The sequence below is a fragment of the Arachis hypogaea genome, chromosome 3, assembly GCF_003086295.3.
Source record: "Arachis hypogaea cultivar Tifrunner chromosome 3, arahy.Tifrunner.gnm2.J5K5, whole genome shotgun sequence".
NCBI classification, from domain to species: domain Eukaryota; kingdom Viridiplantae; phylum Streptophyta; class Magnoliopsida; order Fabales; family Fabaceae; genus Arachis; species Arachis hypogaea.
In genome coordinates this window covers 113,175,062-113,184,434 of record NC_092038.1, presented here as the reverse complement: position 1 = coordinate 113,184,434, position 9,373 = coordinate 113,175,062, and the positions used below count along the sequence as shown (strand labels likewise).

At 39.1% G+C, this 9,373-nt stretch overlaps 1 non-coding gene across 1 annotated transcript; it reads left to right on the top strand.

The window, feature by feature from the left end:
- The first annotated feature begins 3,046 nt into the window (after positions 1-3,046).
- Positions 3,047-3,154, top strand: LOC112793511 (small nucleolar RNA R71). Its single transcript, XR_003198196.1, has one exon. It is a non-coding gene; the product is annotated as a small nucleolar RNA R71 (small nucleolar RNA).
- The last annotated feature ends 6,219 nt before the right edge of the window (positions 3,155-9,373 follow it).

The window sequence follows — 9,373 nt, the reverse complement described above, 5'->3', positions numbered from 1 at the left end:
GAGTTCCTCCCTGAATTCCTTGAAATTGGCTACTGGGCCAGCCTAGAAGCATCTATCAACAAGTTGCAAGAGACTATGGAGCAACTTAAGGAAGAACAGCAGAATCAGAACTGCATGCTCTGCAAATTGCTGAAGGAACAAGAGAAGCAGGGGCGTGAACTCCAAGAGTTGAAATGCCAAAAGCTCTCCTCTCAAGCTGAGGGAGCATCCACTTCTCAAAATCAAGGTTGTTGAGTCCTAACTCTGTGAAAACTTCTATCATTAGGAGCCTATTTAAGTTTTTGTTTTCTATTTTTATTTTCTAGTCTCATCTTATATCTATTTTTGAGTCTTGTTCTTAATTCATAATTAATAAAATTTAAAATTCATGTCTTAAAGCTATGAATGTCCTATGAATCCATCACCTTTCTTAAATGAAAAATGCTTTAATCACAAAAGAACAAGAAGTACAGGATTTTGAATTTATCCTTGAAACTAGTTGAATTAGTTTGATGTGGTGACAATACTTTTTGTTTTCTGAATGAATGCTTGAACAGTGCATATGTCTTTTGAATTTGTTGTTTTGAGAATGTTAAAATTGTTGGCTCTTGAAAGAATGAGGAAAAAGAGAACTGTTATTGAGGATCTAAAAAAATCATCAGATTGATTCTTGAAGCAAGAAAAAGCAGTGAATACAAAAAAAAAGAAAAAGAAAAAGAAAAAGAAAAAGAAAGAAATAAAGTTGTGATCCAAGGCAAAAAGAATGTGCTTAAGAACCCTGGACACCTCTAATTGGGGACTCTAGCAAAGCTGAGTCACAATCTGAAAAGGTTCACCCAATTATGTGTCTGTGGCATGTATGTATCCGGTGGTAATACTGGAAGGCAGAGTGCTTTGGGCCACAGCCAAGACTCATACACTAGCTATGTTCAAGAATCATTATACTTAACTAGGAGAATCAATAACACTATCTGAGTTCTAAGTTCTTATAGATGCCAATCATTCTGAACTTCAAAGGATAGAGTGAGATGCCAAAACTGTTCGGAAGCAAAAAGCTACTAGTCCCGCTCATCTAGATGGAGCTAAGTTTCCTTGATATTTTGGAGTCTATAGTATATTCTCTTCCTTTTATCCTACTTTGATTTTCAGTTGCTTGGGGACAAGCAACAATTTAAGTTTGGTGTTGTGATGAGCGGATAATTTATACGCTTTTTGGCATTATTTTTAGTATGTTTTTAGTATGATCTAGTTAGTTTTTAGTATATTTTTATTAGTTTTTAGTTAAAATTCACTTTTCTGGACTTTACTATGAGTTTGTGTGTTTTTCTGTGATTTCAGGTATTTTCTGGCTGAAATTGAGGGTCTTGAGCAAAAATCTGATTCATAGACTGAAAAGGACTGCAGATGCTGTTGGATTCTGACCTCCCTGCACTCGAAGTGGATTTTCTGGAGCTACAGAAGCCCAATTGGCGCGCTCTTAATGGCGTTGGAAAGTAGACATCCTGGGATTTCCAGCAATGTATAATAGTCCATACTTTGCCCGAGATTTGATGGCTCAAACTGGCGTGGCAAATCAGCCTCAGAATTTCCAGCGTTTAACGCTGGAACTGGCATAAAACTTGGAGTTAAACGCCCAAACTGGCATGAAAGCTGGCGTTTAACTCCAGAAAAAGTCTCTACACATGAAAGCTTCAATGCTCAGCCCAAGCACACACTAAGTGGACCCAGAAGTGGATTTTTATGTCATTTACTCATATCTGTATACCCTAGGTTACTAGTTCACTATTAATAGGATCTTTTGACATTGTATCTGTACCTCATGACACTTTACACGTTTCTCATTGTACCTTTTACAGCATGAGTCTCTAAACCCCATGGTTGGGGGTGAGGAGCTCTGCTGTGTCTTGATGGATTAATGCACTTACTACTGTTTCTCATTCAATCATGCTTGCTTCCATTCTAAGATATCACTTGTTCTTAACCCGGATGAATGTGATGATCCGTGACACTCATCATATTCTCAACTATGAACGTGTGCCTGACAACCACCTCCGTTCTATCTTAGATTGAGTAGATATCTCTTGGATTCTTTAATCGGAATCTTCGTGGTATAAGCTAGAACTGATGGCGGCATTCAAGAGAATCCGGAAGGTCTAAACCTTGTCCGTGGTATTCTGAGTAGGATTCAATGATTGAATGACTGTGACGAGCTTCAAACTCCTGAGGGCGGGGCGTTAGTGACAGACGCAAAAGAATCACTGGATTCTATTCCGACCTGATTGAGAACCGACAGATGGATAGCCGTGCCGTGACAGGGTGCGTTGAACATTTCCACTGAGAGGATGGGAGGTAGCCACTGACAACGGTGAAACCCTTGCATAAAGCTTGCCATGGAAGGAGCCTTGCGTGCTTGAAGAAGAAGACAGTAGGAAAGCAGAGATTCAGAAGATGGAGCATCTCCAAAACCTCAACCTGTTCCCCAATACTGCAAAACAAGTACTTATTTCATGTTCTTTTACTCTTCACAATCAATCCTGATAATTTCTGATATCCTGACTAAGATTTACAAGATAACCATAGCTTGCTTCAAGCCGACAATCTCCGTGGGATCGACCCTTACTCACGTAAGGTATTACTTGGACGACCCAGTGTACTTGCTGGTTAGTTGTGCGGGGTTGCAAAAGTGTGATTGCAATTTCGTGCACCAGTTCTCAGGATCATAAGCTTCTTCCTCAGATGAAGCTTCCTTAGTACTGCTTGTTGCATTTTGCATCCCAGACAGACTTTGAGAAATCAAATTGACTTGCTGAGTCAATATTTTATTCTGAGCCAATATGGCATTCAGAGTATCAATCTCAAGAACTCCTTTCTTCTGACTAGTCCCATTGTTCACAGGATTCCTTTCAGAAGTGTACAAGAATTGGTTATTTGCAACCATTTCAATCAGCTCTTGAGCTTCTGTAGGCGTCTTCTTCAGATGAAGAGATCCTCCAGCAGAGCTATCCAAAGACATTTTGGATAGTTCAGAGAGACCATCATAGAAAATACCTATGATGCTCCATTCAGAAAGCATATCAGTGGGACACTTTCTGATTAATTGTTTGTATCTTTCCCAAGCTTCATAGAGGGATTCTCCTTCCTTCTGTCTGAATGTTTGGACTTCCACTCTAAGCTTACTCAATTTTTGAGGTGGAAAGAACTTTGCCAAGAAGGCATTGACTAGCTTTTCCCAAGAGTCCAGGCTTTCTTTAGGTTGTGAGTCCAACCATGTCCTAGCTCTGTCTCTTACAGCAAAAGGGAATAGCATAAGTCTGTAGACCTCAGGGTCAACCCCATTAGTCTTGACAGTGTCACAGATTTGCAAGAACTCAGCCAAAAACTGATGAGGATCTTCCAATGGAAGTCCATGAAACTTGCAATTCTGTTGTATTAGAGAAACTAATTGAGGCTTAAGCTCAAAGTTGTTTGCTCCAATGGCAGGGATAGAGATGCTTCTCCCATAGAAGTCGGTAGTAGGTGCAGTAAAGTCACCCAGCACCTTCCTTGCATTGTTGGCATTGTTGTTGTTTTCGGCTGCCATGTATTCTTCTTCTTTGAAGAATTCGGTTAGGACCTCTACAGAGAGTTGTGCCTTAGCTTCTTTTAGCTTTCGCTTCAAGGTCCTTTCAGGTTCAGGATCAGCCTCAACAAGAATGCTTTTGTCTTTGCTCCTGCTCATATGAAAGAGAATAGAACAAGAAAATGTGGAATCCTCTATGTCACAGTATAGAGATTCCTTGAGGTGTCAGAGGAAAAGAAAAATGGAAGGCAGAAGTAGAAAATTCGAACTTATCAAAGAAGATGGAGTTCGAATTTTGCATGAAGGAATAGTGTTAGTCCATAAATAGAAGGATGTGAGAAGAAGGGAAGAAATTTTCGAAAATTAAGTAAAAGATTTTGAAAACATTTTGAAAAACTTTAATTAATTTTCGAAAACCATGAATGAGAAAGAAGTAAAGTGATTTTTGAAAAAGATTTTGAAATTAGAAATTAAAAAGATTTGATTGAAAACTATTTTGAAAAAGATGTGGTTAAGAAGATATGATTGGTTTTAAAAAGGATGTGATTGAGAAGATATGATTTGAAAAACATTTTAAAAAAAAGATTTGATTTTGAAAATTAATGACTTGGCTATCAAGAAAGATATGATTCAAACATTAAACCTTTCTCAACAGAAAAGGCAGCATACTTGATATGTTGAATCAAATTATTAATTGATAGCAAGTATTTTTGAAAATGGAAAGAAATTGATTTTGAAAAAGATTTGATTGAAAAGATATGATTTGAAAAAGATTTGATTTTGAAAAATTTTGAAAACTTAGAAAAAAATTGATTTGAAAACAAAATCTTCCCTCTTGTGCCATCCTGGCGTTAAACGCCCAGAATGGTGCACATTCTGCCGTTTAACGCCCAAAACTCTACCCTTTTGGGCGTTAAACGCCCAACCAGGTACCCTGGCTGGCGTTTAAACACCAGTCTGTCCTTCTTCACTGGGCGTTTTGAACGCCCAGCTTTTTCTGTGCAATTCCTCTGCTGTATGTTCTGAATCTTCAATTCTCTGTATTATTGACTTGAAAAGACACAAATTAAAAATATTTTTGGATTTTTGATATTGAGGAATAATCAAAATGCAACTAAAATCAAATAACAATGCATGCAAGACACCAAACTTAGCAGTTTGTATACTGCTGACACTAATGAGAATGCATATGAGACATATAAACACTCAAGTCAAGAGAATTCAAAGATCAGAGTAAGAAATCATCAAGAATTACTTGAAGATCCTTAAGACACATGAATGAATGCATGCAATTGACACCAAACTCAAAATGAGACACTAGACTCAAACAAGAAATTTTTGGATTTTATGATTTTGTAAATTTTTTTTTTGTGATTTTCGAAAATTAAAAGAAAACAAAAATATCAAAGTTCTTGATGAGAATTCCAGGAATCATGCAATGTTTAGTCTAAGACTCCGGTCCAGGAATTAGATATGGCTTCACAGCCAGCCAAGCTTTCAAAGAAAGCTTCGGTCCAAAACACTAGACATGGCCAAAGGCCAGCCAAGCCTTAGCAGATCACTGCTCCAAAAGCAAGATTGATAGAAATCAACAAGCTCTTGTGATGATAAGTTAAAACCTCGGTCCAATGAAATTAGACATGGCTTCACAGCCAGCCAGACTTCAACAGATCATCATGAAACTCTAGAATTCATTCTTAAGAACTCTGAAGAAAAAATACCTAATCTAAGCAACAAGATGAACCGTCAGTTGTCCAAACTCAACAATCCCCGGCAACGGCGCCAAAAACTTGGTGCACGAAATTGTGATCAATACTTTTCACAACTCAAATAATCCCCGGTGATGAAACCAAAAACTTGGTGTTCAATACCATGGCATAAACACAACTTCGCACAACTAACCAGCAAGTGTAATGGGTCGTCCAAGTAATAAACCTTACGCGAGTAAGGGTCGATCCCACAGAGATTGTTGGTATGAAGCACGCTATGGTCACCTTGTAAATCTCAGTCAGGCAAACTCAAATGGATATGGGTGATATACGAATAAAACATAAAGATAAAGATAGAGATACTTATGTAATTTATTGGTAGGAATTTCAGATAAGCGTACGAAGATGCTGTCCCTTCCGTCTCTCTGCTTTCCTACTGTCTTCATCCAATCCTTCTTACTCCTTTCCATGGCAAGCTTAAGCAAGGGTTTCACCGTTGTCAGTGGCTACCTCCCATCCTCTCAGTGGAAATGTTCAACGCACCCTGTCACGGCACGGCTATCCATCTATCGGTTCTCGATCAGGCCGGAATAGAATCCAGTGATTCTTTTGCGTCTGTCACTAACGCCCCGCCCTCAGGAGTTTGAAGCACGTCACAGTCATTCAATCATTGAATCCTACTCAGAATACCACAGACAAGGTTAGACCTTCCGGATTCTCTTGAATGCCGCCATCAGTTCTAGCCTATACCACGAAGACTCTGATCTCACGAAATGGCTGGCTCGTTTGTCAGGCGAGCACTCGGTTGTCAGGCGATCAACCATGCATCGTGTATCAGGAATCCAAGAGATATTCACCCAATCTAAGGTAGAACGGAGGTGGTTGTCAGTCACACGTTCATAGGTGAGAATGATGATGAGTGTCACGGATCATCACATTCATCAAGTTGAAGAACAAGTGGTATCTTAGAACAAGAACAAGTGGAATTGAATAGAAGAACAATAGTAATTGCATTAATACTCGAGGTACAGCAGAGCTCCACACCTTAATCTATGGTGTGTAGAAACTCCACCGTTGAAAATACATAAGAACAAGGTCTAGGCATGGCCGAATGGCCAGCCTCCCAATGATCTAAGATAGCATCAGAACAAAGATAACTACCCCGATATCTCAATACAATAGTAAAAGGTCCTACTTATAGAGAACTAGTAGCCTAGGGTGTACAGAGATGAGTAAATGACATAAAAATCCACTTCCGGGCCCACTTGGTGTGTGCTTGGGCTGAGCATTGAAGCATTTTCGTGTAGAGACTCTTCTTGGAGTTAAACGCCAGCTTTTATGCCAGTTTGGGCGCTTAACTCCCATTTTGGTGCCAGTTCCGGCGTTTAACGCTGGGATTTCTGAGGATGACTTTGAGCGCCGGTTTGGGCCATCAAATCTTGGGCAAAGTATGGACTATCATATATTGCTGGAAAGCCCAGGATGTCTACTTTTTAACGCCGTTGAGAGCGCGCCAATTAGACTTCTGTAGCTCCAGAAAATCCACTTCGAGTGCAGGGAGGTCAGAATCCAACAGCATCTGCAGTCCTTTTCAGTCTCTGAATCAGATTTTTGCTCAGGTCCCTCAATTTCAGCCAGAAAATACCTGAAATCACAGAAAAACACACAAACTCATAGTAAAGTCCAGAAAAGTGAATTTTAACTAAAAACTAATAAAAATATACTAAAAACTAACTAGATCATACTAAAAACATACTAAAAACAATGCCAAAAAGCGTATAAATTATCCGCTCATCATTTTGCAAGAGTTTGATATAGAAATAAGAGATAGAAAAGGGACAGAGAACCAAGTAGTAGATCACCTGTCCCGAATAGAACCAGTAAAAGGGGCATCCCTCCCTCTTACTGAGATCTCTGAAAACTTTCTGGATGAGCACCTCTTTGCCATCCAAGAAGTGCCATGGTTTGCAGACATTGCAAACTATAAAGCAGTGAGATTCATACCCAAATAGTACAGTAGGCAGCAATTAAAGAAATTAATCACGGATGCAAAATACTATCTTTGGGATGAACCATATCTCTTCAAGAGATGTGCAGACGGAGTAATCCATAGATGTGTGCCTAAAGAAGAAGCACAGAAGATCCTCTGGCACTGCCATGGATCACAGTATAGAGGACATTTTGGAAGCGAGCGAACAGCCACAAGAGTCCTCTAATGTGGCTTCTACTAGCCTACTCTCTATAAAGACTCTCGAGTGTTTGTACTTAATTGTGACAGTTGCCAAAGATCTGGCAATTTGCCTCACAGTTATGCCATGCCTCAACAAGGAATCTTGGAGATTGAATTATTTGATGTATGGGGTATTGACTTCATGGGGTCTTTCCCACCATCATACTCAAACACTTATATTCTGGTGACAGTGGATTATGTATCCAAATGGGTGGAAGCTATTGCAACACCCACTAACGATACTAAGACAGTGCTGAAATTCCTCCAGAAACACATCTTCAGCAGATTTGGTATCCCTAGAGTACTAATCAGTGATGGGGGCACTCATTTCTGCAATAAAGAGCTTTACTCTGCTTTGGTTTGATATGGAGTTAGCCACAGGGTTGCTACTCTATATCATCCACAGACAAATGGGCAAGTTGAAGTCTCTAATAGAGAACTTAAAAGAATCCTGGAACAGACTGTGATTAACCGTAGAAGGGATTGGGCAAGAAGCTTGGATGATGCTCTGTGGGCATACAGAACATCATTCAAGACACCTATAGGAATCTCCATACCAGCTGGTGTATGGAAAAGCCTGTTACTTGCCAGTGGAACTGGAACATAAAGCCTGTTGGGCAACCAGATTCCTAAACCTTGATGCCAAGTTAGCTGGAGAAAAATGATTGCTCCAATTAAATGAGCTAGAAGAGTTCAGACTCAATGCTTTCGAGAATGAAAAAATTTACAAAAAGAAAGCAAAAAGATGGCATGATAAGAAACTGTCATCCAGAGTCTTTGAGCCAGGACAGAAAGTTTTGCTGTTTAATTCTAGGCTCAGATTATTCCCCGGAAAATTGAAATCCCGGTGGAGAGGTCCATATGTGATTACAAGTGTATCACCATATGGATATGTGGAGCTTCAGGATAATGATTCTAACAAAAAGTTCATTGTTAATGGACAGAGAGTCAAACATTATCTTGAAAGCAATTTTGAGCAAGAATGCTCAAAACTGATGCTTGATTAAGGCTCAGTAATAGTCTAGCTAAAGACAATAAAGAAGCACTTGCTGGAGGGTAACCCAGCCATTTACAAAGCTTATTTGTTAATTAATTGCTTTTTACAGGTTTATGTCAATTATTTTCAAGGTAAAATAGCAATTGCTGAGTTCACAAAGTTACAGAAGGATTTGCAGGATAAAACAGCAAAAAGGAAGCTCACTGGTGCGAAAAAGCCAGTAAGAGTTGTTTTGGGCGTTGAACGCCCAAAAGAAGCATCTACTGGGCGTTCAATGCCAGTAAGGATAGCCATCTGGGCGTTAAACGCCAGAAAGAAGCATCTTCTGGGCGTTGAACACCAGAAAGAAGCACCTTCTGGGCGTTTAACGCCAGATTTACAGCTTCCTGGGCGTTCAGAAAAATGCCTAGTGACAAGGGAGTTCCTGGCGTTCAACGCCAGCTAGAAGCAACAGCTGGGCGTTGAACGCCTAGGAGAAGCTGCAAATGGGCGTTAAACGCCCAAAACATGCAGCGTTTGGGCGTTTAACGCCAGGATTATGGGGAGGAGGTAAATTCGTTTTCAATTCACATTTTTCCAAATTTTTATGTTCCAATTCATGATTTCTTGCAGAAACATGTTACAAACTCTCATCCTTCAATTCCAAAAATTTTAATCCTAATTTCTAAAATCCCTTTTTCAAAAGATATCAAATGTATCTTAATTCATTAACACAAATCCTTTTTAAATCCTTTCCAACTTCTTCTCAAATCTTTTTTAAAACTCAATTATCTTTTCAAATTAATCCTAAATCTTTTTTTAAATTTTAGATTTATCTTTTTCAAATATCTTCTATATCTTTTCAATTTTCAATTATATTTTTTTCCTATCATATTTATCTTTTACAAATCATATATTCT